The 27,829-nt window shown below is 45.6% G+C and overlaps 1 pseudogene; it reads left to right on the forward strand.

The window, feature by feature from the left end:
• The first annotated feature begins 1,217 nt into the window (after positions 1-1,217).
• LOC137755057 (CDKN2AIP N-terminal-like protein pseudogene) lies at positions 1,218-27,568 on the forward strand (annotated as a pseudogene).
• The last annotated feature ends 261 nt before the right edge of the window (positions 27,569-27,829 follow it).

A 27,829-nucleotide genomic window follows, 5' to 3' on the forward strand; every position in this document is an offset into this window, starting at 1 on the left:
ATCCTGGCCTGTTGCCTTCCTTCCTGGTGGATTCAGGCTGAGCTCTCACCACCTCCCCTCTGCTTCCCTTTGTCCATCCTCCCAATGCATGCATCCTATATCATTTCTGTTTTCACCATTCAGAGGTTACACTATCGTGCATGTGCAAAATCACTCTTTGCCTTTTTATTTTCCCCCATAGTTGTCTTGCCGTTTCTCTGGCTGAGCTTTCCTTGGACCTCTTGCTGATTCTTCCTGCATTTACAGTAGCCACTTAGCATAACTTGACATGAGCGAGGTCAACCACATTAAGTAATCTATCCATCCTAATTTTTTTTTAGATGAGTGAAAGAAGACTTAAAACAATTTAGTTATGAGTATGTGTGAAAGTTTTATCACTATCTCGTAGGCAAGGGGAGAGGCCCCTGTAGGCCAAATCAAAAGTTCATTTTTTTGGATGCAACTAGAGATGATCATACTAAGTGAAGTAAGTCAGAAAGAGAAAGACAAACACCGTATGATATCACTTATATGTGGAATCTAAAATATGATACAAATGAACCTATCTATGAAGCAGAAACAGAATCACGGACATAAAGAAGAACAAACTGTTTCCCGGAGGGGGAGGGGGGAGGGGGAGGGATGGAGTAGGAGGTTGGGGTTAGCAGATGTAAGCTATTATATATAGAATGGATAAACAACAAGGTCCTACTGTATAGCACAGAGAACTATATTCAATATCCTATGATAAACCATGATGGAAAAGAATATTAAAAAACAGAATGTATATATAACTGAATCACTTTGCTGTACAGCAGTAATTAACACAACATTGTAAATCAACTATACTTCAATTTAAAAAAAAAAGAAGTTCATTTTTAGGTAGGTATATTTTATAAGAAAATATCATTGTCAGGTTAAATACAGTAAGAATCAATGGCTAATGGTCCTGACAGTCAGTTGGGTGGGTAGGTAATTGGTTTCCCAGATAACGCCTTATGAATTTTATCAGGGATGCCAATCTCTTCCCCGAAGGAAGATATGAATTATATCAGGCTAATAAGAAAGAGGGACTATAGTCCCTCTTTTTGGCCTGGGCATCATACCTGTTTTGGTTAAATACCTGACTTGGTCAAGAAGGGCCATCTAGTTGTGTTTTTGTTCTAGGAACAAAAATGAAAGTGTCCTAGTTCAGTGCTACTGAAAAAATGTGCACAAATCCCCTGCAGGTTTATCGGATGCAGAGTCTGGAGCTGCAGGTAGGTCTGGGGCGGGACTGGGACTCTGCCTTTCTCACTAGCTCCCAGTTGCTGCCAGTCTGGGGACCACACTTTGAGGAGTGAGGGAGGGTGTTGTTAGTTGCTTTGCACATTTCTCATGGATGGATGGTGGATTTAACTGTAGTGTATGACACAAGCACAGTTGTGATTACTGGCAGTATTTATACACATTGATGTTATTCCTTTGAGCCAGCATTCTGTATTGGGGAAGAATTTCCCAGCACAGTCTGTAGTGGTAGCAATTTCGTATAGTCTATGCCCCTGGGCCTCTTAGAGTATGTAAACTGGGTTCTATGAGGCCTCTTACTTATGCGGGTGCAGCAAGAGGTAATGATAAATACCCAAAGTCTTCCTTGCTGTTTGCTTAAAAAATCTGGAGTCACACGTTGGGGAAATATCATTCAAAACAAAATCTCCCACCTTTCTGAGAAGCTGGGACTTTTCAGCCTCAGGGCAGTGGCTGTGGAGGAGGAAGAAATTTTCCTCTGCCATTCTTGGTTCTTCTGGCTGGTCCAAGAATGAAAGTGACAGGAGACAGATTAACAGGAGAGAAATCACACAAAAGTTTAATAACATGTATACATGGGAAAGACCCAGGAAGACTGAGTAACTTGCCAAAATCGCCAAAACCCTCACCTTAAATACCATCTTCAGCTAGAGACAAAAGAGGATGCTGGGGGTAAGGGTTTGGGACTTCAAAGGGGAGGAAGGCAATTCACCTGGAGACGGGAAAGCAAATGTTTGGTGAACAAACGTTTGCTGGGCCGCAGAGACAATGTGACACAGCTTCGACTCTGACCTTCAGGCCCTGCCGAATTTCTCCATATTCTTTGCAGATACCTCTGGTGATACCTCAGGCCCTTTATCTAAATTCTTTCAGGCAGTTAAGGGGAAGGAAATAAAAACTTTGAGTCTTCTGTTTCTTAAAAGTAATCAGCCTAAATTAATCCTCATGCCAAAGAGACAACTTTTGCGGGGGGGGGCAAATTGTGTTCCTCTACAAGGTCAGAGGCTGAATTGATTACAGAGAAAGGGCTGAGAAGGAGGGTCTAGGGGTTCAGAGAACACAGAGGGAGCCGGGGGCCTGGAGTGCGTGGTGAGAGCTGGGGTGTGTGGGAGTGGGTGTAGGGAGCAGCTACGGTGCTGAGACCGATGTCAGGCAAGAGAAGCTAAAAAGTGTTCTTTAGGGTAACTTTGCGGCACCCACTCAGTGCAGGTTTGTCAGAGTTAGCAAATAAAAATACAGGACACACAGTGAAATTTCAGACAAACAATGATTTTTTTTTTAGTATAAGTCAGTCCTAAATATTATACAGGCCATGCCTATACTATAGAAATGTGTTATCTGAAATTCAAACTATGGCTGGCGGTTCTTCATTTTTTCTGTCAACCATCATTCAGTGAAACCCAAATGATTTGTCAACGCCCCCTTTAAGGATGCTTTTGGCTTCATCACTAGGCTGAAGGGGCTCTGACTGGGCCGGAGACTGTCTTTGATCCTGTTCACCCCCTCAGGACATTTATGACTCCATCTTGAACAAAAGGGGGGACTGAGCTCCTGAAAAACAGCGATGGTTCAGAAACACCCCCTCCACCCATTTTGTGTTTCTGGTGACAGATTTAATGCCACGGAGTTAAAGCAGACTTATCCATGTCCCCCCCCCCCCCCCGCCACCGCCCCGTTTGCCTGTGTCAAGGTCTGTCACGCACCCTCCAGTTTCCCCTTCTGGCCCCATAAGTGATGAACTGAACAGCTTGTCCCATTGATCAGTGGGAACAAAGTGCTCGTTAGTGTGACTTTGGTTAAGTCTCCCTTCCTCTCCCAGGCCCCTGAACTTTGGGGTGAGCCCAGCTAAAACCTTCTCTGACCTCCTCTCCCACCCAGCCACCCTTCCCTCCACTTGCGCCCAACCTGCTTTTTTTTTTTTTTAAAGCCTATTTTTAAAAAATTAATTAATTAATTTATTTATGGCTGTGTTGGGTCTTCGTTTCTGTGCGAGGGCTTTCTCTAGTTGCGGCAGGTGGGGGCCACTCTTCATCGCGGTGCGCGGTCCTCTCACTGTCGCATTCTCTCTTGTTGCGGAGCACAGGCTCCAGACGCGCAGGCTCAGTAGTTGTGGCTCATGGGCCTAGTTGCTCCGCGGCATGTGGAATCTTCCCAGACCATGGCTCGAACCCGTGTCCCCTGCATTGGCAGGCAGATTCTCAACCACTGCGCCACCAGGGAAGCCCCGTGTGCTTTACTCTTTGAGGGGGTCTTTCCTCAGCCAGCTGGTCTGTCCCAGGGCTGTGGTGACTGTCTTGTTCACCCCTCTGGCCCCAGTGCCTGGCACAGTGCCTGAGGGTGCAGTCCATGTTTGTGAGTGATAAGCGGGCACTAACCCGGGACCCTGGGCAGGAGCTGGCCCTCACTGAGCCCATGTCCCCCTCGTAACATGAGAGGCTCAGGGAGGTGACATCTGCAAAGCGCATAGGACCTACTGGGCCTGTAATAAATTATACTTACCATCCTCTTTCCATTATATAGTATCTACTTTTCTCTTTTCATCATATTATATAATATGTTCTTTTTAGAGAACATTCAAATTAACCTCAAAAGGACTAAATGAGGGTAAGTTTATGACAAAGATTCTTTGCTTGACCGAACTTTACTCAGACTCCTGGACCTTCCCTTAGGCCCATCTGTGCACCTCCCTGTAAAATCTAGTTTTAGCAAGAGCCCCGCTGGGTCAATTTAAACCCTAACCCCCCACTCCCGATAACTTATCAGGTTCCTCTCCCTCCACCATCCCCCAGGTGATGTCTGAAGCCCCCTAGCTTGCCTTCACCAAGAATCCTGTTAGGTCACTTCAGCCAGAACCCCCTTTACTCCTGATGTTTCCTCTTAGTAATTTTCCATAAGTTTCCACTTGCCCACACTGTATCCCGAGTTGAGTCCAGTCTCTCTCCCCCACTGTAAAATCTCATTGCAGTGGTCCCATTCCCACTGTGATAGTCTGGAATCAGTTCTCCTTACCATCTCTAACAAGGGTTTTGAGTATTTTTTTTTCTAACATTTAACAGTAAAGACGTGAACTCCAGTGTCAGGGAGGAAAAATGTTTCTTCTGCCTTCTTAGGTCTGTTAATTGGGGGCCTGCAAAACACAGTTTAGCAAAAGAAAAGACAGATTTTTAAAATTCACACAGGTCTGCAGGAGTTTATGAAAAATGTGATTCAAGGAGGTGGTTAGAATTGGGGGCTTATAAACCATCTTAATAAGGGAAGTGGCACGGGAGGGGAAGAAGGACAATTATGGGAAAGCAAAGGGCTTTTAGGAAAGATAAATGGCGCTTTAGGAGAATAGATGGGAGTTATGGTAGTTTTATGTCTGTTTGGGGAATTTTCATCTGGGTGTGGGTGTCTCTCCAGAGAGAGGAGTCTTCCCAAGTTGTGATCCCAGCCTGGGGAGAGGATTTGTGACTGTTGAATTATTTTGGGAAGTTCTGCTTTTAGGCCTACAAGGGGGAGTTCAGAAAATAAAACAATAACAAAACTCTTATTCTGGATCCGTTCACCTGCCTTTGTCTTTTCTAATTTTGGTACAAATCAAGGAAATCACCCTCTACTTCCCTCTTCCCAAGTTAAGAGGAAATTGAAATGACTCAGATCTGCTCTAGAGGCAGGAGGTATCAGGCTCGGGGCCCCAGTCCTGAGTGTCCCCTTGCTCTGACCTCACCTCTGACATCTGACACGCCCGTGAGTCCTTGTGTGACAACAGAGTTCCACTCTGCGCAAGGCCAGGGACTTGTGCGTCACCTAAAAGTTCATTTGTTCCCCTAGGCATGCAATTTACCATCAGGGAATTGCTTACGAAATGGGAGGAAACAGCTGCTCCGTGTGGGGTTTTAATGACTTCAGATTCTGGGGCAGGGATGAAGAATCTTATTTATTCAGCCAACCACGCTGTAGACACACAGGGGAAGGAACCAAGACCTATGAACCTAAAATAGCTTCCACCTAAGGATCACCTAGCCCACATCGGACAACAGGCTCAGCGTGGCACCTGCATCTCATTTACTCCTGGGAACAGGTTTCTGAAGCTGGACGATTCTTTTCTCTACTTCGTAGAGAGAGAGGGCCAGGGACGCAGGGACAGCCCGGCAGGCAGCTGGTGAACTTGGAGCTTGAAGGTGGGCCGTACCCAACTCCCACCGCCATGCAAAGTAAAGAGAGAGTCTCATTCATTTGGTTTTAAGCCAACAAAATATAAAAGTATTAACAGTATTTTAAGTACAAAATATCTATTACATATCAATATTTCCATTTTCTGTTAGGCCCAGTTAACGAAGCCGAAGCCGTAGAAGGAGAGAGAGAGGGAGATTGACTGAGTCCAAGAGACAGGAAAAGAGAAGTGGACGCTGTGAGGACCAGACCAGTACACCCTCCCCTCTGCACACATGGGAACAGGGACAGGGAAGGGAGTATGAATCATGACCCTGGGCTTGCTCAGACCTGGGGGGGGGGGGGTGACCCCAGTGACTTAAAGGGGCCGGTCTTTTTTTTTTTTTTTTTTCTTTTTGGCTGCTTTGCTTGGCTTGCAGGATCCAGGGATAGAACCCGCACCCTCGCCAGTGAAAGCATGGAGCCCTAACCACTGGACCGCCAGGGAATTCCCAAGGCGCTGGTCTTAGCTCTTGCTGACATCCGGGCTTATTCCACAGTGCTTCTAAAGGTTTTACACACGCAAACGTTCAGGTTGTTGTTTAAGCTTTACCTTGGAGCCCACTAGCTCTGCCAGCGACACCCGAAAGTCCCTTTGACAAAGGGCCTTTGCTGCTGGGTTCCATTCCACAACCTCTGCACAGGACAATTTGGGGTTGACATTTCTGTCATTGTCTTCTACCCCTTCCACCCCACATACTCCCGCAGGTAAAGGAAACAGGGGCCCAGAGGGAGGGGACCCGGTTTTATAAGATGATTTGTATAAACGTGACATTTCATGTTCTGAATGATGTTTCATCTCAGTTCTGCTAAAACCATGGTCATCTCAAGAAAAAACTCCTGATGACACAGGAGTAAAGGATGTTTAATCAGATTTTCTAACTGCCTCCCTCTGAAAGGAACAAACTGAAACTAACTGTTAAAGGTCTACTTTTTTTTTTTCCTGGGCCGCGCCATGCGGCATGCTGGATTTTACTTCCCTGACCAGGGATCGAACCTGTGCCCCCCTGCAGTGGAAGCGTGGAGTCTTAACCACTGGACGCTAGGGAAGTCCCTTAAGGTCTACTTTCTATCTCCCTTCTGTACCGTTTGTTTTTTGTGCCTGGCATTGGAAGCATGTACTGTTCCATATAGTCTAAAAGGAACAAAATAATCCACAAGTGCTTAGTACCTACTCATTTTCAGTCATCAGAGCCCCCAGTTTCACTCCAGTTGAACAGATTGTTATCTACTACATTAACTAAATGCAGAAAATGCCAATATCCTATATGCACATTTTGGGAAAGCGGCGTCATAATTTGTCAGCCTGCAAACATTTTCCTTGGAATACTCTAGGCTCCCCTGTGCTTCTCGATTCCGTGCTTTCTGTGCAAACAACATAATAGTTGGAACCAACTGCAGGACAACTGCTTCGCTTTAACTTTTGCTGTGTTACCCAGAATAGAGGTGCGGACTTATTCACTGAGGAACATTCTTTCCTGTCTAGAACATGAGGCTCTGAACAGTGGCTCTTTGGCTGGAGTAATTAGACAGTTGACTGAGCTCCAAGAGGTTGCCGGGTTGCAGGGAGAGGAAGTGGCCGGTATCGTTGGACTGTAAGAAAACAATTGTTTCAGCGGGGACGGTCCTCAGTGTCCTCCAGAGAGCCTGGGTCTTGCAGGGATCAGTTAAGGAAGTGACTCTGGGAAAAGGGTGATAATGACGCGTGAGGACCCAGCTAGAAGGCTGTGGGGGGGAGGATTTTCATCCCTGGTCCGCCTGCCTCTATGAATAAAAGAAGCCTGATGCATCTTTGATATTTAATTCTTAAAATTATCCCCAAACTGGAAGCAACCATACACAAAAGGGGGAAATTGATTAAACTAATGATGGTCCAGCTGTACGGTGGAAAGGTGCTTATGATAATTTAATGAGTGAGGAAGAAAACAGGTTTCAGCATACTGCATGATTCCACTTATAGCCACAAAGCCCCAGATCAGGCAAAAGTAATTCTATGGTGATAGAGATCAGCAAACTGGTTATTTGGGGGAGAGGTATATGTGCTGAGCAGAGGAAAGGGAGCTTTGGGGACAGGAAATGCTCCTTATCTTGATTCACAGGGCTGTTAATTGAGTGTCTGCATGTGTGAAAACAGATCTAAAATTTGTGCTTTTCGGTATGTGTAAGCTATACCCCAATAAAAGAGAAAACATTGTGTGCATACCATGTGGTTTCATTTATAAAGTTCATGAGCAGGAAAGCTAGGCTATGTGTAGAAGTCAAGAGGGGATTGCCTTTGGGGAGGGGGTGACTGGGAACAGAATGCGGGGGCTTCCGGGGGGCAATCGTGTTAGAGTTCTTGACTGGGGCTGTAGCCACACAGGTGTTTTCTCTTTGTGATCGTCCAGCTGTATGCTGGGGATGTGTGATTCTCTGTTTCGTTGCTGTACTTCAATAAAAGATTACCCGAAAATATTATGTACAGTATGGTCCTATTTTGGGGGGTTCAAAATACACATGCAAAGAAAAAAACCTGGGTGGAGGGGCACTGTATTCATTTCCTGTAGCTGCTGTGACAAGTTACCACAAAGTTAGTGGCCTAAAGCAACACAAATGTATTGTCTTACAGTCCTGGAGGTCAGAAGTGTGACTGAGGTCTCACTGAGCTGAAATCAAGCTGAAGGCAGGACCCTTGTGCTTACATTGGGCCACTTGGGTAACCCAGGCTAATCTCCCTTTTTTCTCTGATTAGCACCCTTAATTCCATCTGCAACTTTCATTCTGCTTTGCCATGTGATCTAACGTATTCACAGGTTCTGGTTTTAGATGTGGACATCTTTGGGGGCCATCCTTCTGCCAACCACAAGCGTATAATACAAAGTTAAGAATGCTACTTTCCTTATCTGTATCTTCAGAAGTTTTCCTGGGAATACACATACTGCTTCTGAGATGAGAAGAATTAAATCTCAGTTGTCTATATGGACGGTGTCTTTCCAAGGTGTGGTCAGCCTCCTGGCCAGGACAGTCCTGGGCAGGTAATAGTGTACCCGAGATGTCAATGTTCTAAAGGATGAAACAAAAAGCACTATATATATGTATATATATATATATATATATAAAATATGTATATTTATATACTTATATATATAAATATATATATATAATTATATACACATATAAATACATATATATAACCTTGCTGTACACCTAAAACGTTGTAAATCAACTATACTTCCATTTAAAAAAAAGAAGACGGGCTTCCCTGGTGGCGCAGTGGTTGAGAATCTGCCTGCGAATGCAGGGGACACGGGTTCGAGCCCTGGTCTGGGAAGATCCCACATGCCGCAGAGCAACTGGGCCCGTGAGCCACAACTACTGAGCCTGCGCGTCTGGAGCCTGTGCTCCGCAACAAGAGAGGCCGTGATAGTGGGAGGCCCACGCACCGCAATGAAGAGCGGCCCCCGCTCGCCACAACCAGAGAAAGCCCTAGCACAGAAACGAAGACCCAACACAGCTAAAAATAATAAATAAATAAATAAATAAATTTTAAAAAAGAAGAAATAATAAATAAGAAGAAAGAAAAAAGCACCTAAGCCTTGAGCAGATCACTGCCCTTGGAGACTCTCTGTTCCTTCCAGGCACGCAGAGTAATCTTCTTAACCAGAAAAACAGCTTTTCTGCTTAAAATATTGATCAAACTTTAAAGTCGAAAATTTGAAGTAAAAGGATGCTTTACTATGGAATTTTGAAAATATGTGAAACAAGCAAATTACATTTTGGGGATGCAGTATTGGAAACTTGCCAGCGGTACCTTAACATTCCTTTCTGCAGGGGGTTGCCTGGTCACCTTCCCAGGGTCTGTGAGGGGTAGCACGTCTTCTGCCCACAGAACCGCTGAGAGTGTGAAGTTGGCATGGGTTTCTTCCAAGTCACCCCTTTGCCTTCCTTGCCAGCCCTCCTCTCTTGGGTACTTTCTGGGTCACAGGCTGAATGCACCCCAAACGCATCTGCAGCCACAGACTCGATAAAGAACAAGTTAAGAAATGCCAACCGAGATAAGTTTGTCTCCCTGATCACCTGTCCCTGAAATACTGCTAGTCTGAGGTTATCACCGCCTTTGGGACAAACAACAATTCACAAGTGAAGAAGACCCTTAAGGCTTCATGCTACCCAAGGAGTTACACCTGAGACACGAGTTCTTACTGTGTCTTAATGTGTCTTCTGCCATAGTTGCTCCCAACTCTGATATAATAAACACAGCCTCTTACCCTACTCACAGGGCTAACATACTCCCAGGCACACGCCTTCTGGTCTCAGGAGAGAGATCCCGGCTGCTAAATGTGGGTGCAAATAAGATCAGTAAAGGTCGCCCTGGGTGGAAAAGAGATGCAAAAGCCCAGCCTGCCGCCTCTGCCTAAGTGACATCTTTTTCACGACACTATTTGTGTGGCCGCCTGGGTATCTATGATAAAAGTCATTATCCTAGAGATCCTAGGAGCCACTCCCCCACCCCCATCCCTCATGACTCAAGAGTCAGGCACAAACTTCAAACAAAACATGGGGTCCCTGGAGCAACTTCTGGAGGCTCAAGGGCATCAACCGCAGGATCACAGGTCCTCTCAGTTCGCAGGCACAGAGCTGTACTCTTGTTTTATCTTTAGCTACTTATTTTATTTTATTGACTTATTTTTTAATTTTTATTATATATTGGGGTATAGTTGATTAACAACGTTGTGTTACTTTCAGGTGTACAGCAAAGTGATTCAGTTATACACATACGTGTATCTATTCTTTTTCAAAATCTTTTCTCATTTAGGTTATTACATAATATTGAGCAGAGTTTTAGCCACTTATTTTAATCATTCACTCCAGAAGACTGCCCCCTGCCAGCTCCTTTCTGGGTCTGACCCTCCACCCGTTTCAAATGAACTGGTAAACTCAAATGTGGGGTCTTTACACCGGGAAGAGTCAGGCTGAGAGCATCTGCAGATGCTGTTTGTCCTTTGCGTTTGCCGGTGGCAACTAAGTTTGGGCTCAAGGTGTTTTCACCAATGACTGCACTTGTTTCAGGCCCTTTTGGGATCAGACAGACCCTTGCTCTTGGCTGGGGGTGTGTATGGGGGGGGGAGAAGGGGTTCTTGGGGCCTTCACTCTGGGTGGCTAAAGCCCTTCTCTGATGCCGCCCACCTCCAAGTAAAGGGACATTTTGCTCTGACTACCCCGTGAGTTATTGCAACCAAAGCAGAGTGTTCTCTTGCTTTTACAACCCAGAAAACAAATCACCGTCTCTTAAATGAAAAGGAACAAAATCAGCAACGGGAGAGGTCGTGGGAGATGTTTTCCAAGGATCTAAGAGTACTTGTCAGAATCAAGCAACACTTATATTTAAAATCCTCTTTAACAAGGCCTGTTTTGAAGTCAGTTCATTGTGTGGTAAAGAAAATGAAAAGAAAGGAGTGAAAAGTTTTGCCTCACATATTTTGAAATGTTACAAAAATTCGCATGGCTGTTTCGGGCTCTGGCTGCTGGATGGGGTGTGTGAGGGGTCTCTATCCAAGGCGTAGTCTTATGAGAGCTTTAATAATGGTGTGAGCAAAACCAGATCCAGAACCCAGAGGAAGGAGGAATGAATTCTGACCTTTACATCGGACGGATGGGATGGGATTTCAGAGGGCAGAGATGGGGAAAAGAGACATTCCAGGTGGAAGAAGCTCAAAGTCCTAGAGAGGCGTGTGCTCCTGGGACAGCAAGTCCTCAGATGGCACCATGGACCAGGTTTTCAGCCCTTGGCTCCTGGGACACAGCAAAACTAAAATCTCATATTTTTATCATTGTTTCCATATTGTGCTTTACGAGTTTGAAAACTAGCATAGGCATAAATTTGCTTAAAAGTCAGGAGTTTTGACTTGGGATTTGAAAGGACGTTTTTATCAGTAATGGCATGTTCGAACAATCTTAGAATTTCACAGACTTTTCCGCAGAGGAGGTGCCCGGCAGGATACTCAGTAGCCAACTGTAGAATTTCTCACCCCACCTCATCTCGAATGCTGTGGGTGTGATGGGAGCTGGTCTGCGGGTAGGAGGAATTTTTGGAATGTGATTCCAGGCCAACACCCCATCTTTACAAAATTAAATCTTGAGCATCCTTTTCTTTTGCCACAGTTGGTTATCTCTGGGTCTGTGGAATGTCATCTAGCCGACAGTCTCCAGTCTTTATTTTCTGCAGTAAATGCTACTGAAATAATCTCTATGCAAAGGCACTTTTTGGGTGTATGCAGAAACCCAACCAACATCTTTGCAAAAGACTGGTAATTTTTAAAGCCCTAAGCTAGTCTCATCAGCTGAATGAATGTTTTGACAGCCTAATGGTGGTCGATGTGCTCTATAGCTTTTACACAGAGCTGATGAATTAGAGAGTAACTTCAAGATCAAGCCCTAGATGAGAATCTTCCCCATGGAGTTGGCCTGTCACCAACAGATTGCCCAAGAAAACTCAGCCCCCTATTGGCACTGGCCACCTCTTGCAGGAAGACACATTCGGAAGGGCTGAGGGATTAGAAAGTCCTTCATCCCAGTGGATTGGAGAGAAAGGGCTTAGTTTGGAGGCATCAGATCTTTGAGACTCCCTTAAGGCTATCACCCAGTCCTTCCCCCTTCATTCTCATCACTCTAGGTGAGAATCTTTGTAGAGCGGGGAATGATTTGGCTTTTTACAATGGGCCCTGAAACAACCCCGCATGGGGAGAAGACTCTACAAACAAGACCAGCCCCACAGATGGCCAGCACCCCCTGCACAAGCCTAGTTCTGACATTCTCTTGAACTATGACCTTAGGCTTGGAGGCCAGCAGCAAGGTGACCATTTCACCTTGGTCAGCTCCAGGGTCAACTGGATGGCAGGAACCATTTGATTTTTCCAGTCTGGCCATACTGCCTAGGCCAACAGGTCTCCCTGGCTTAGTCCGATCACCCCAATGCCCCAGAAGCTGGGGGTATGTGGCCACTTAGAGCCACTGAGGATGGGTACAACAGACAGCTCTTTAGAAGGGTTTGGAAAAGCTGCTTCTCCCTATTCTTTCTTCAACCTAAAGCCCTCTTAGCCAGGCTGGCTCTCAGGGGGTCCACACCTACAAAGCGGTGTTGTCTCCCTCCTTCTCCTTAAGGATTACAAATCAGTGATCTTAAAATTTATCACCCACTTCCCTGGCAGTCCAGTAGTTAAGACTCCGAGCTTCCACTGCAGGGGGCAAGGGTGCGATCACTGGTTGGGGAACTAAGATCCCACATGCTGTGTGGCATGGCCAAAAAAAAAAAAAAATTTATCACCCATAGATTAAGAACAAGGACCTACTGTATAGCACAGGGAACTATATTCACTATCTTGAAATAACCTATAATGGAAAAGAATCTGAAAAAGAATATATATATATATGTATAACTGAATCACTTTGCTGTACACTGAAACGAACACAACACTGTACATTAACTATACTTCAATTAAAAAATTAAATTAAATTAAAATAAAAATTTATCACCCAACCAGGTCACTTCTGAGAGTGAAAGGGGACGTTATTGATAATTCCCTTGAGTCCCTAGGCATCAACTGAGACTATCTCAGGCCAACAGGGATGTCTGACGCCCTGATTATAAAGGATGGAGAAGGGAAGGAATGTGACTAATTAATGAGGCCTATTAATCTCCACCCATGTAGGACTGTCCTTTGAGCCCCATGCATTTCCGAGTGACAAAAGACACTTTTCTGTTACGTAATAACATCCCGGGCGCCACCAAGTCCAAAGGGTAACAAAGGACAGAGCATTTCCAGCTGCCCGTCCAGGAATGCCATTTAACAGAAGGAGAGCCCTGGGCCCAGCCAGAAAAGTTCATGCTTTCCTAAAGTCAAGGTTATAACCATGCAGCGTGGAAGGCTTCTTCCCGTAATTGTTCTAGTGTTTGTGCAGGCACACATGCACCTAGAAGCTGCCATCTATATTTAGCTGCCATTAGCATCGTCTCTGCACAGCATTCCTATCTTATTATGCAGGGAGCACAGGCTTTGACTGGCAATGTAATACCAGGGGGTTTAGAACAAGAAAGAAATAACTAGTATCTTCCAGTAACCATCCCATCATCTTCCACAAGATGAAGGAAGCCCTGGTTTTGCTGCCTTCCTAAGCAGGGTCCCAAGAGCTACCTCTGCATGCAGCGACGGGGGAAGAAAAATAGTCTAGATGATCACTAGGCCGCCTTTCCTTAGGGGTTATGAGTGAATTTCAGGCCTCTGTCCTACCCAGGAACAAATACCCGCTTCTTTCAGGAGTTGAAAGGATGACTCTCAAATCACTGCATCAGCTGGAGGAAAACCTCATAAAGGAGCTGGTATCCCTGTGGGAGAGCAGTCTGCGTTGTTGTCGAGGATGCCAGCTCTCTGGCAGGACAAAAGGCAGCATTTCCTTTTATCCGCCCGTCAGAAAAACGAGTCAATATTCGATGAAATCGTTTATGATAAGTGAATGCAAAATATCATCTACAATCGCAGACAATGAGTAGTGTCTTCATCTATAAGAAGAGGGCCGCCGGCTGGCTTGTCTTGAAGGGCTGTTACACTCCAGCAGTTCACACTCCTATCACGTGTGTAATCCCTGGATTACATCAGCCAGCCTGTGCTCACACCTACCGGCTCTCATCTCTCTGGGAGCAAAGGCTGTAATTATTAGAAAAATCAGAGTCTGTACAAATATGTTCTGATCCAGTTTTCCAGAGAAAAGGCAGCAGCTTAAAAAAGCAAGAACAGGATTTCCCTGGCAGTCCGGTGGTTAAGACTCCACACTTCCAATGCAGGGGCCATGGGTTTGATCCCTGGTCGGGGAACTAAGATCCCACATGCTGTGGGGTGCGGCCAAAAAAAAAAAAAAAAAACAGGAAAAATTTCAAAACTCTGATCATGAGGACTTTTACACGCTGCTCTGACCCTCAGGCTGCATTTGCCCTTACTCATAATATTTTCCTTCACTGCACCGAAAACAATTTCAACTCATTTGTTATACTGCCCAAAATGTCATGAATCGGAGATTAGAGTTGACAAATGTAGGGAAGGAAAAAGTTTTCTTTGACTCTCTTAGGGTCCCTGGCTGGGTCTGAAAATTAAACTGACAAAGACGGATGAACAGGAGAAAAGCATACAAATGTATGTAATGTCAATTTTATGCGTCACAGGAGCCTTCCTACAGAAATGAAGACCCAAAGAAACAGTTAAACCTGAGTATTTCTTGCTAGGTTTGATGGGGTGGACAGTCGTGGAGGAATCTGATAGGTCAAAGAGTATGAAGTGAGTGTAGCAAACTGGTGGAAACTTTGCATGGCCCATTTGGATTCTTCCTGGTGTCCCTTTGTCTTAGGAGGTAAGGATGCTCCTTTCCTCTGGGTCTAGGGTGGGCACCTCTTCCATAAGGGTTTTATGACCTGTTTCAGGGGAGCAGGAGGGGAAGGTCAGTGTGAACTTCCTGCTTCTGCCATTTTCTCAAACTCCTTCAGCTTAAAATATTTAATATACCAAGGGGCAGTATTGCGGGGGAGCATGTCCTGAACCCCACAACCCAAGCATCTTCTTAAAAGTGCAAGTTGAAGGACCCATTAAACACTGTCCCTAGGGATGGATGTTGAATCACCTGGCTTTGCCTCTCACATATGAGCTCAGCCAAGGATGTAACTGGAGCGTCTCACAATGCCATCTCCGAGGAACAAGGACAGAGGTACAGCATTTCTGAGCATGTGTCCTTGGCCTGCTCCCCACCCAGAATCTGAGGCTGCCCCCAAGGTTTTGAGACTTCTCTCCACATACTGACCATAATCAGATTTCCAGACTGTAGGTATCCCCTTTCTAATGCAGAAATATAAAACCTACTGGGGTTCAGATGTGCGATTTAGATTCAACTAATCACATGCTCCCGCAGGGGATTCTGACTCAGGACTGACACGTGGAGACAGAGACAGGAAACAGGGCATCATTTTGTTGGCATGGATCGTGGCAGAGGGAGCCCGGTTCTGGAGACCAAGCAGACTTGGCAGCTTCCTGATCCTGGTGAGGTGGCAGCTCCCTTGGTGAGCCAGGGTGACTCGGGGAGTCGGTTGTTCCTGGAAGCCTGCCTAGTGCTTGCAGCCCCCGTCTGCCCAGCAATTCCGTGAGCCCTCTGGCCCTTCAGAAACCACCTCTGGCTTGAGCTAGCTAGAGTGGATCCTATTGTCTGCTACTAAGAACCCCCTGGCTAATACAGATGGAGCAAAGACAGCTGGGGGTGGTGCGGTGGGATGGGGGGGGGGTAGAAAGAGACGTTCAGGATGTAGTAGAAGAGTCCAGAAAGAGAAATGGGAAGTTGGCAAATACTTTGAATAATGGCTACCATTTATTGCGTCTGTACCACGTGCATTATCTCCAACCCTTACAACTCTGTTAGGCATTACTATGCCTATTTTACAGCTGCGAAAATAGGCTCAGAATGGTTAAGGGACCTGCCCAAGGTCACAAAGCCTTCCACAGTGAATTAGGACTTTGAACCCAGATCCTTTTGTGCTCGAGGCCCCGGATCTCTCCACTTTGTTCCTCTGCCCAGGCCAGCCCTGCTTGCAGAAAGGAGGGGAAACTCCTTCCCCCGTTCCTTTTACTCCTCCCGGCTTCCGGCTCTCACAGCCCAGACGTTCTGCTAGTCTGAGTCACACTACAGTTTACCTGCGTATGGGCTCAAGAGGTTAGGTGAGCAATTCATCCTTCAGGAACACCAATTACATTAGAAAACACTGACATTGTGGGGGAAATTTCCATAATAGATGACAAACTGCCAAGAGTCCGTCACTGAGGGGCTGGGGTTACAGCGGCTATTTCTGTATTCAACTGTTGTTCTCTCTGAATTTTTTACAAAAAGCAAGTGTATGCCTTCTGTAGTTATATATCACAATTAGCACCACCAACAGGTGATGGAAGAGCAACAAAACATAAATTATGGTTGTTACTGGATAGTGGGAGGATTGGTGATTTTTATTTTCCTCTTTATGCATTTCTGCATTTCAACACGTTTCTAAAACAAGTGTGGGCTCAGGTTGCTTTTAGCGACAAGGAACAGAAAACCCTTCCTCAAGCTGGACTGCACAATGCGGACATTGACAAGGGCACATGACGGGAAGTCTAGCAGGAAGGGGAGCCCCAGGCACGGCGGCGACGTGTCACCAAAGACCTGCTCTGTTCCCTCCACCTCTACTCTCTGTGGCCCCAGGACCCCCCATCCCCATCAAAGGCCACTTCCCCTCGTGGGCACAGCACAGGTGTCACAGTCCCAGGAAGCAGAGTGGACACAGCAGTGCCCAGACACAGAAATGGGCTGTCTTTTTCGGTGTCTCCTTTTTAGACGGCAGGAGCCCTTCCGGAACCCGCTAGCAGACTTCCCTGTGGGTCTCATCGGTCAGAATTGGGTTCCATGCCCACTCCTAAATCAGTCCCTGGGAGAAGGGGGATGCCTTAGATTTCCCTGGTCTGCCTGCCAGAGCTGGGGCAGGGTCAGCTTCCCCTGGAGTTCCGCCGCCCCCGCATGTGAAGGAGGGTGGGCACCTGAGCAGAGTCCGGCCTTGGGTAGGAAGACATGGGCAGTGGATGCCGTGTAGACAGTCTGCTGTAGCGTATATTATTTTATAATTTAAAAAATTACATTGATATTTAAAATTTTTAAATCACCCTTGTTGTGGTTGGAACCACAGTTGAGAGCTTTGGCAGGAGCTGTGTCCATGGGTCCCCTCTGTTTATGAAACCTTTCTGCTCCTTCATGGAAAATAATCACGGTCTAAGCTGGAACAAAAGCCTTCTTTTTCTGCTTCAGGGTATTGTTTTATCTCTGGGAACATCAAGAGCCGAACAAGTCCCAGCTGGCAGTCATGGGGCCTGAATTTCCTCAGGTATGCCTATCAGTTGGGTCACAGGGCTCCCTGCCTTGGCTAATAAAATTCCTTTCTTAAGGTGTTATGGCTCAGAATTAAGTTTTATCATGTCCCTAACCACGAAGAGCGCTAAGCTTTTATCGGACATTATTTGATGCAGACTTCTCAAACATCTAAAAATTTTTTTAAATTTATTTTATTGAAGTATGGTTGATTTACAATGTTGTGTTAATTTCTGCTGTACAGCAAAGTGATTCTGTGACACAGTATATACATTCTTCTTCATATTCTTTTCCATTATGGTTTAATCACAAGATATTGAATACAGTTCCCAGTGCTATACAGCAGGACCTTATTGTTTATCCGTTCTATATATAATAGTTTGCGTCTGCTAACCCCAAACTTCCAGACTATCCCTCCCCCACCTCCTCTCCCCCTTGGCAACCGTAAGTCTGTTCTCTATGTCTGTGAGGCTGTTTCTGTTTCATAGATAAGTTCATTTGTGTCATATTTTAGATTCCACGTATAAGTGATATCATATGGTATTTGTCTTTCTCTTTCTGACCTACTTCACTTAGTATGATAATCTCTAGGTCCATGCATGTTGCTGCAAATGGCATTATCTCATTCTTTTTTATGGCTGAGTAATATTCTATCATGTATATGTATCACATCTTCTTTATCCATTCATGAGACTTCTTAAACATTTAAGGGCTTGGCCAAGATGAATGAAATGGTTTTGAAGATGTCTTGGATCCCAGCATTGCAAATCTGAGGGTGGGGGTAAGAGAAGCCACTTGGAGGTACGTCGGGTTTTCCTGCATCCATAAATTTTCTCAGCATCACTTTCAGCAAGTTTGAACCAGCTGCAGAGAAATCATCGGTTTCTTTCAGCCTGTTGTACAGTTGCTAAACTGTGTAATGCAAAGGATGCAGAAACTAAGGCAGAGGGTTCAATGTCTTCCATCAGAGAGCAAGCTTTGCTTTGTATCGAGACCCCAGTTGGCCTCGTAGTCTTTGCTGCTGGGACATAAAAATAAGTGGATTTAAAGAACAAGAAAGGGGAATAAAACCTTTCTATTATTTTCACCAAGTTAAGGGTACCTTTAATTTCATTCAGCATTCTCAAACTTGAACTTAATCAGGGTTTTTTGGCCTCCATTATGTCATGTGCCAGGCGCTTGGGAACTCCATTATTATAAATCTCAGAACAATTAGCGGATGGAAGAATAAATGGAACATTAAAAAGTCACACAGGTTATTGCCACTTGCTATTTAAAGAATGTATGAGTCAAGCCTATTTGACTGCAACACAGAGGTCATATGGAAATATCTTAAGGCCAGATACGTTCCCGGTTTGCGAGCTCAGCAGAATATCCAGGGACTCGCAGGTGTGTCTGTCCATCAGGTGCTCCCACACTGCCAGTCGGATGCCACCTGGGCAGCCACATGCCTATGTGCTTAGGGGTGATGGGCATTTCACCACGACACCTGGGCGTTCAGGTCTTGAACCTGGGGAGTTGGAAGAAAGAACAAAAAGGAGAAACAATGAGTTTAACCTCTGCAGAGAGAGGTTAATGCAACAGAAACACTCATGTGAGTGTTGGAGTCAAACAGTGTTAGGGTCACATTCTCTGCCCTGGAAGTCACTGTGTGTGTCTTGGTGTCCCACCTGTAAAATGGGCTCTTATGAGGATCCCTGCCTAGCGGCCGGCCAATACAGCCAGTGTGCAGCAGAGGGGGCTGTTATTAAACCATAACTAACTTAACTAGGGTACCATATTCACTTACCATATGGGGTGAGAGGCACCACCCACTGCCTCCAAAGATCTGAATTCTCTGTGGGGCTTAAGCAGGCCTCCTTGTGCCTCAGTTTCCCTGGGTGTAGAATGAGCCCAGGTTGCCAGCATCACAGGGGTTCCTGGAAGGCTCCCCCGAGCTGCCCAGAGGCTGGTCCTCAGAGAAGCCCTTTGTGTGCCCGAGGGGGTCCCCGGAGACGAGCTCCTCTGCAGATGCACGTGGTGAGCCTCTGAGCAAGGCCCACCCACCGCGGAGGCCGCCCCGGGAGCCAAGCAGGGTCTTTTTTGTTTGTTTTTAATTGTTATTTATTTATTTACTTATTTATTTATTTGGCTGTGTTGGGTCTTCGTTGCTGCGCACGGGCTTTTTCTAGTCGCGGCGAGCGGGGGCGGGGGCTGCTCTTCATTGCTGTGCGCGGGCTTCTTATTGCCGTGGCTTCTCTTGTTGCAGAGCACGGGCTCTAGAGCACAGGCTCAGTAGTTGTGGCGCACGGGCTTAGCTGCTCCGAGGCATGTAGGATCTTCCCTGACCAGGGTTTGAACCCGTGTCCCCTGCACTGGCAGGTGGATTTTTAACCACAGCGCCACCAGGGAAGTCCCGAGAGCAGGGTCTTTGTTGTCTGGCTCTTTCAGAGCCCGGGCCCTAAAGTGGACTGTAGGCCCGCCTTGGCCTTCTTTTGGCCTCACTTTCCTTAAAGCCACGCTTGTTGGAGGTCAGGCAAGAGCACGTGCCCTCGGAGTCCTGGAGGCCCCCCCATGGGTTGCAAGCACCTTCTCACCTTCAGGCTGAACCGGTGATGCAGTGAAAGGGGAGCGTGCAGGAAGTGCCCCCTTCCCTCCAACCGGACTTCGGTTCTAACCAACTGTAGAGGGTGGAATGGGGGTTGCCCCCAAAAGATGTGTCCAAGTCCTAACCCCAGGTAGCTGGGAACATGGCCTTATTTGGAAATAGGGTCTTTGCAGATACAGTTAAGTTGAGGATCTGGAGGGAAGAGGAGCTCGTTGTGGATTTGGGGGGCGGGGCCCTGAATCCAAAGACTGGTGTCCTTATAGAGAAAGGACATTCAGAGACACACAGGGAAAAGGCAGTTGCAGAGACTAGAGGACATGAATGCAGCCCTAAGACATGGGATGCCTGGGGCCCGAGAATCTGGAAGAGGCAGGAAGTGACCTCCCCTAGAGCCTCAGGAGGGAGCACGGCTCTGCCAGCACCTTGATTTTTCCTCCAGAACTGTGAGAGAATAAATTTCTATTGTTTTAAGCCACCTGGTTTGTGGCAATTTGTTACAGCAGTCCCAGGAAACTAACACACCAGCCCCAGGTGCTTCCTGAGCCTAGGTGGTAAATCTGCTGAGTAAAGTTCAGAGGTGTAGCTTGTGTCCCTGGGGGTAAGGAGTGAGGGCGAGCAGGCTCCTGGTTTTGCATCAGAGTGCTGCACGTTTCTGGGGAGTGGCAGAAGGTTGGCTGGTGTCCTGGAGGCAGCCGAGGGTCACTCTTTGGCAGGAGCACAGTACTTGTCAGCGGTCACGGCGGGATCAAGGCTGGCAGGCACGTCTCTGTTAGGATCAGTTATGCATTCACGCTTGGGCGTTTGCTCCAGTGAGCTTTGTGAATTTGGAGGGTGGCAGGGACTGTTGTATCCAGCTAAGCAAGATGACCGTCTCTGCAGGCATCCCCTGATCCCTTCAAGTCCTATGTAGCTCGTAATTATGGAAAGTGGTTTACCAAGAAAGACCCCGTATTGTTTCAGCATGTCTGTGGTTACAGCCATTCAAGTGAGAACTGATCTTTTGAACAACACTCTTCATATTATTTTTCCGTTTGGGGGAAATTTAAGATGGGGGAAGGACTTATCTAAATAATAGAGGATGATGTTGGTAACCAACCACAGGGGTAGGCAGGAGAATAATCTATGCTTAGAGAACATTCCGGAGGCAGAGCTGTGTAGGATGCCTGGCTGTGGGAAGCATTTACATACAGCCTAACCATTTCCAAAGCGGTTTCACAAATATTTTCTTATCTCAGCTTAGCAACCTTATGAGATACATTTTTCTGACACCAAATCCCGTCAACTTCCGACTTTAGAAAACTTGTTTTGTTTTGTTTTTTTTCCCTTTAGAAAAGAAAAATCCTGAAAGCTGCTTTGGGCTACTGAGGGGGCCCAATCAGGCACACAGGCCCTGCCATGGTGGGAAGGGAGGGGAGATGGAATTTTCAGCAGGTGTGAAATGAGCAGATGTGTGATTCTCAGCAGGAGGTCACAGAATATTCTGGAGGCAGAGCTGTAAGATGCCTGGCTGTGGGATGCACCCCAAATAAACACTCCCCCCACAGACAAAAAGTGGTTGGGGGGATAGGCGATTTGAGGGTCTGACGTGGCCCTGTCTTTCACCCACGTCAAGGAGGAAGCGGGGGAGCTCTGGGCTCCGACGGGTCCTGTCCATCTCTTCCCTGTGCAGTCCAGTCTCTGCCCACAGAACTGAGGTGGAGGATATTCTCGTCCATATTTAGCCTTGGGAAAATTGCTTTACTAATCGAATTTGGGGCGCTCTGCTTATCCTCACCAGGTCACCCCTTGTTCCGTGGCCTGTGGTCTGTCCCTTGTTAGCGCTCCTTTCCGTGTGCGAGGCCACCCCACCCTACCTGGTGTGACCCAAGGTGGAGTAGCCGGGGATGAATTGCTGACTTGCTAATCTAAGTCCCCATCTGGCCTATGAAAGCGCCACACAGCTGCACCAGGGTAGGAGAAGCAAGGACAATATTCTGTGAGAGAAACAAAGCAAAAAACAGTCTGATTGCGTTGCCTATTTTTATTCCTCTGAGCCAGAAGCTAAAAGGGCTCAGGTCATCCTTTCTTGTCCTAAATCTCATTGGATGAGTGCTATGCTTTCCAGGGCACACGGCAGCAATTCTCTTAAGCTGGGCTGCTTCCCTAAGCTTGATGTCCTCGCTTGGTGACACAGGGGACAGCACAGGGGGGTGGGGTGAGGTGCTGAGAGCACGGCTCCCAAGGACGTATCAGCTCAGTGCAGGGGGTGGAGAGACGTGTTTAATGCACACAGAATAAAGGCCTAATTGAAGACTCATCACTTCAACCCAACCAGTATTTAACAGGGTTCTGGAAAATGCCAAGCGCATAGGCAGAAGAACATGAGTGGATGTGATCCCAGGACCCAAGCAACTTACAACTGGAGGGGAGAGACAGACCCAATTCATTTACAGTCTCATTTCAGGCAGTGTGCCTTACGGTGGAAGTGTCAAGTGCTTAGACACAGAGGAGAAGAAGAGGAAAAGGAAAGGCTTTGGGGAGGGGTTACAGAGCTTAAGAGGCTGTGTGGTCGTCACTGTTTACATGTCTGTCCCATGCAGTAGGCTGAGCTCCTTGAAGGAAAATCTGTTTTTATATAGTGGATCTTCCCACACTCCTGTGCTAAATATGGTGTCTGAATAAATTACGGGGCTGAATACATTTTTGCTGAGTTAACGAAGGAATAAATAAATGAGCAGATAAAGTGGAGATGAAACTAAAATCATTCTGGACAAAGGAAAGATTTATAGAAGACCTCGGATGGCAGGCTTTGAAGCTTAAATTTATCTCTGTTGTCAGTGTTAGATTTTGAGCAAAGGAGTGAGTTTGTGTGTGTGTGTGTGTGTGTGTGTGTGTGTTTGAAAGAGAATTTTGCCAGCAGCATGGAGAGTGCCTTGGAAGAGGAAAGACTCTGAGGTGGGGAAACCAATTAAGATATGGGGAGCTTTGCCTCTCCAGGTTGAAATGAAATATTTTAGAAATATGTAAGGCTGGATGATAACTTTTGCAGATCTGGTTTCTTGGCCTGAAGTTTTCCCAGGTTGGGAATGATGCAATGGTATTAGCTCAAGACCACTGGATGACTGCCAGAGCAGGATGAAGAAATTGTGCCTGTAGGGTAACCTATATTTTTCGTACTTTTCCAGGCTGGAAACCTTGCCAGCTGGTCCATGTCAGGATAATCTGTCATGCCTTGCAAGGCTGTCTTTTACCCTTTTACTACCAAATGAGAAAGTGATCCCTTCCAGAAGTGGAAGAGACCTGACACGTCCCAGTAGCTGGCCAAAGTGCAAGGTGCAAATGCCAAGGTGGGTAGGGCTACCAGAGAATCAGAACTAGGTGTTCTCAGCACAGCCTAAATATTTCATTGACCCTGCCACTTAGTAATGTTCAAAGGGGTCATTCAGACTTACCTCCTATGTATCTCGCTGTTGTGGGGATGAGGTTGGGTTCTGCAGGCTGAAATTTTAGCTAAGACCGTCACTTGTCTCCCAGTGTCTTTCCTGCAATGACCCAATCCTCTTGGTGTCAACAACTTCCCATGCTTTCCTTGAGATGACTCTTCATATTGTGCTAAGATCAATGGAGAAGATGTGGTCGGAGGGACCAGTAACAGTGTCCCCAGCTCAGGTTAATCCTGCTGGGGAAGAAGTAACAGGCCACAGGGTCTCTGTCCAGGCTGTAGATGCCGCATCCTGTCGTCAGCCAGAGTGACCACCAGGAACGGCAGCTTCAGACTCAGGCTCCTAGTGGGGACTCAGCTGAGCAACCCAAAGGAACCCGAGTGTCTTGCTGTGGATGCCAGAGCTTGGGAATCCTCCGTTTCCATCACAAGGACACCTGATACATGGCCTTTACACAGTACCCGGCAGGGCTTCCATCTACCAAGTAAGAGGGGACACAGACACTCCTCAAGCTAGGGACTCACTCAAGGTGTTTCAGATACTCTCATAATATGACCTTAGAGAGAGTCTGTCTGAGGAAGAGAGCAGGTGCGCAGCTGAAGACAGGAGCAGCCACGTGGTCTGTGCTGCAGCACTGTCCTTTGCTCTGCTTGTCACACACCCACTACTGCACGCACACACACTGCTTCCAAGGAAGCATCATTCGAGGAAGGACATTTGATCCTCTTCAGCCTTTCTTCCTACTTGCCGGAGGTACAGGATACATCATGATGATGGCAAAGCAGCAAGACAGAAGGAACCCATGTCCCTGATGATGAGACCTGAGGCCACCTGCATCCGCATTCTGGTGGTCTTTTGGGAGTTGGCCATTGACAGTGATGGTGGAGGTGTCATTCCCACCCTGGACTCCATTCACATGCAAGGGACACAGACTTCTATCTTGTCAAGGCACTTTTACTTTGGGCTTTTGGTCACTGGCAGCCAAACCTGATCCCGATACACGTCTCCACTTCCCCCTCCATACGTGCTCATCTTTATGCCTCACACAGCATCTGACACATAATAAGAACTCCATGCACGTGTGTTAAAAGGACTGGATCTTTCTGCTTAACTCTGAAGCGTGGTGCCCAGTACTGTTTCTTATAGATTTTGGATACACACCCAATAGAACTGATTTTATTTATTTATTTATTTTTATTTTAAAATATTTATTTATTTACTTGGCTGTGCTGGGTCTTAGTTGTGGCATGCAGGATCTTTCAGTCGCGGCATCCGGGATCTTAGTTGTGGCATGCGGCATCTAGTTCCCTGACCGGGGATGGAACCCAGGCCTCCTGCATTGGGAGCGCGGAGTCTTAACCACTGGACCACCAGGGAAATCCCTAGAACTGATTGTGAAACAATCAAACATACCATAACTTATGCATCTAGATGAGTATTGTTTCCTTCAAATTACTGGCTTTGGGAATTTGTTCATGTATGTTAATGATACTACTTAAAGATACTGTTCATGTGGGAATATAAATTGGTACAGCCACTATGGAGAACAGTGAGGAGTTTCCTTAAAAAACTAAAATAGAGCTACCATATGATCCAGCAGTCCCACTCCTGGGCATATATCTAGAGAAAACTATAATTCCAAAAGATACATGCACCCCAACGTTCATTGCAGCTCTATTTACAATAGCCAGGACATGGAAGCAACCTAAATGTCCATTGACTGAGGAATGGATAAAGAAGATGTGGTACATATATACACAATGGAATATTACTCAGCCATTAAAAAGAATGAAATAATGCCATTTGCAGTGACATGGGTGGACCTAGACATTGTCATACTGAGTGAAGTAAGTCAGACAGAGAAAGACAAATATCATGTGATATCACTTATATGTGGAATCTAAAAAAATGGTACGAATGGATTTATTTACAAGACAGGAATAGAGTCACAGATGTAGAAAACAAACTTATGGTTACCAAGGGGGAAAGGGGAGGGAGGGATAAATTAGGAGACTGGGATTGACATATATACGTTACTATGTATAAAATAGATAACTAATAAGAACCTACTGTACAGCACAGGGAACTCTACTCAATACTCTATAATGACCTATATGGGAAAAGAACTTTAAAAAGAGTGGATATATGTATATGTATAACCGATTCACTTTGCTGTACACCTGAAACTAACACAACATTGTAAATCAACTATACTCCAATAAAAATTAATTTTAAAAACCCCAAAAAATAAAAATTATCAGACTTTAAAATTTTGCCACATATTAAAAAAAAAAGTTTGAATGTTCTAAAAAAAATAAAATAAAGATACTATTCGTAGTATGGAGGGTCCTTAAAAAGCTAAAAATAGAACTACCATATGACCTAGCAATCCCAATACTGGGCATATACCCTGAGAAAACCATAATTCAAAAAGAGCCATGTACCACAATGTTCATTGCAGCACTATTTACAATAGCCAGAACATAGAAGCAACCTAAGTGTCCATCGACAGATGAATGGATAAAGAAGATGTGGCACATACATACAATTGAATATTACTCAGCCATAAAAAGAAACGAAACTGAGTTATTTGTAGTGAGGTGGATGGACTTAGAGTCTGTCATACAGAGTGAAGTAAGTCAGAAAGACAAAAACAAATACCATATGCTAACGCATATATATGGAATCTAAAAAAAAAAAAAGGTTCTCATGAACCTAGGGGCAGGACAGGAATAAAGATGCAGACGTAGAGAATGGACTTGAGGACACGGGGAGGGGGAAGTGTAAGCTGGGACGAAGTGAGAGAGTAGCATGGACATATATAAACTACCAAATGTAAAACAGATAGCTAGTGGGAAGTAGCTGCATAGCACAGGGAGATCAGCTCGGTGCTTTGTGACCACCTAGAGGGGTGGGATAGGGAGAGTGGGAGGGAGATGCAAGAGGGAGGAGATGTGGGGATATATGTATATGTATAGCTGATTCACTTTGTTATACAGCAGAAACTAACACAACAATGTAAAGCAATTATACTCCAATAAAGATGTTAAGATCACATGACCCAGAACTGCAAAGTGAGAGCTCTGGATCCCCCTGATCGAAAGATTGGTTCGGGGATGGGCATGTGATCCAGGTCAGGCCCTGGGATTACTGTTTGTGTATCTTATTTTCTTGAGACATTTTTCAATACCTTATTTGTGATTATGCCATGATTTGTCATCCTCAGTGGTGACAAACCATCTTTTCTGTTAAAAATATTTTCCTATAGGTAACTTCAAGCACATACAAAAGTGTACAGAGGAATATAATAAACAATGATCAATTTAGAACCAACCTTATTTCATCTAGGCCCTTCCTCCTCTCTTTCCCCATCTGGATTATTCCGACACTAATCCCAGAGATCACATCATTTCACCCCCAAATATTTCAGCGTGTATTCCTAAAAAGAGAAGGCTTCTTTAAGAGATATCAATATTAGCCAGAATACCATTATCCCACCTAAACAATTAATAATAATGTTTTATTTATTTATTTTTTATTGACGTATAGTTGATTTACAATGTTGTGTTAATTACTGCCGTACAGCAAAGTGATTCAGTTATACATATATATACCTTTTTAAAAATATTCTTTTCCATTATGGTTTATCCCAGGATATTGCATAGTTCTCTGTGCTATAGTCAGACCTCGTTGTTTGTCAAAAATAATTTATTAATTGTTAATAATGTTTAAGCTTCCCTGTTTCATAAAAGTTTCTTTTACTATTTTATTAAAATCAAGATGGAAATAAAGTTCATATATTGCAATTGGTTGCTACCTCAAGTATCTGGGTTTTGTTTTGTTTTTTTAGAAATTTTAATTGAAGGGCGGGCACCACGGTGGAGGAGTTGCTTTCAGGAGTGTGGCAGGCAACCAACTTCAGGGAGCAAGTCTCCCACTTAGAGCGCGAGAAGCAATGGAAGGTCCACATGGAATTCATCCTGTGTCACCTGTCCGACTACCGCGACCCACCCAACAACTACTGCTGCCTGGCTAGCTGCTGTCCCTCTCCATGGTCTGAGCCAACCACTTCTTCCTGGGTTGCAGTTACAACAAAGACCTTTTAGACAACGTGATGGAAATGTCTGATGGCGTTGAAGTGGCAGACCAGTCCTAGTTTACTACCAGAAGTGAATTAATGAAAAAGCATCAAAGCTAAGGCAGAAGGTTCATCACATTTTCATCATCAGCTGCAGACTGGGACAGGAGGCTGGCATGAATGCCGACATTGACAACAATGGCTCTCTTAAGCTCTTGGTATCACCAACCTGTAGGAAAGAGGCATTGGAATGGAAGAAAATCTTGTCTAGATTGGCGTTTTAAAAAGTCTCATTCTGGGACGTCCCTGGTGGTCCAGTGGGTAAGACTCCATGCTTCCAATGCAGGGGGCCCGGGTTCGATCTCTGGTCGGGGAACTAGA

This window comes from Eschrichtius robustus, chromosome 20 (assembly GCF_028021215.1).
Source record: "Eschrichtius robustus isolate mEscRob2 chromosome 20, mEscRob2.pri, whole genome shotgun sequence".
NCBI classification, from domain to species: Eukaryota; Metazoa; Chordata; class Mammalia; order Artiodactyla; family Eschrichtiidae; genus Eschrichtius; species Eschrichtius robustus.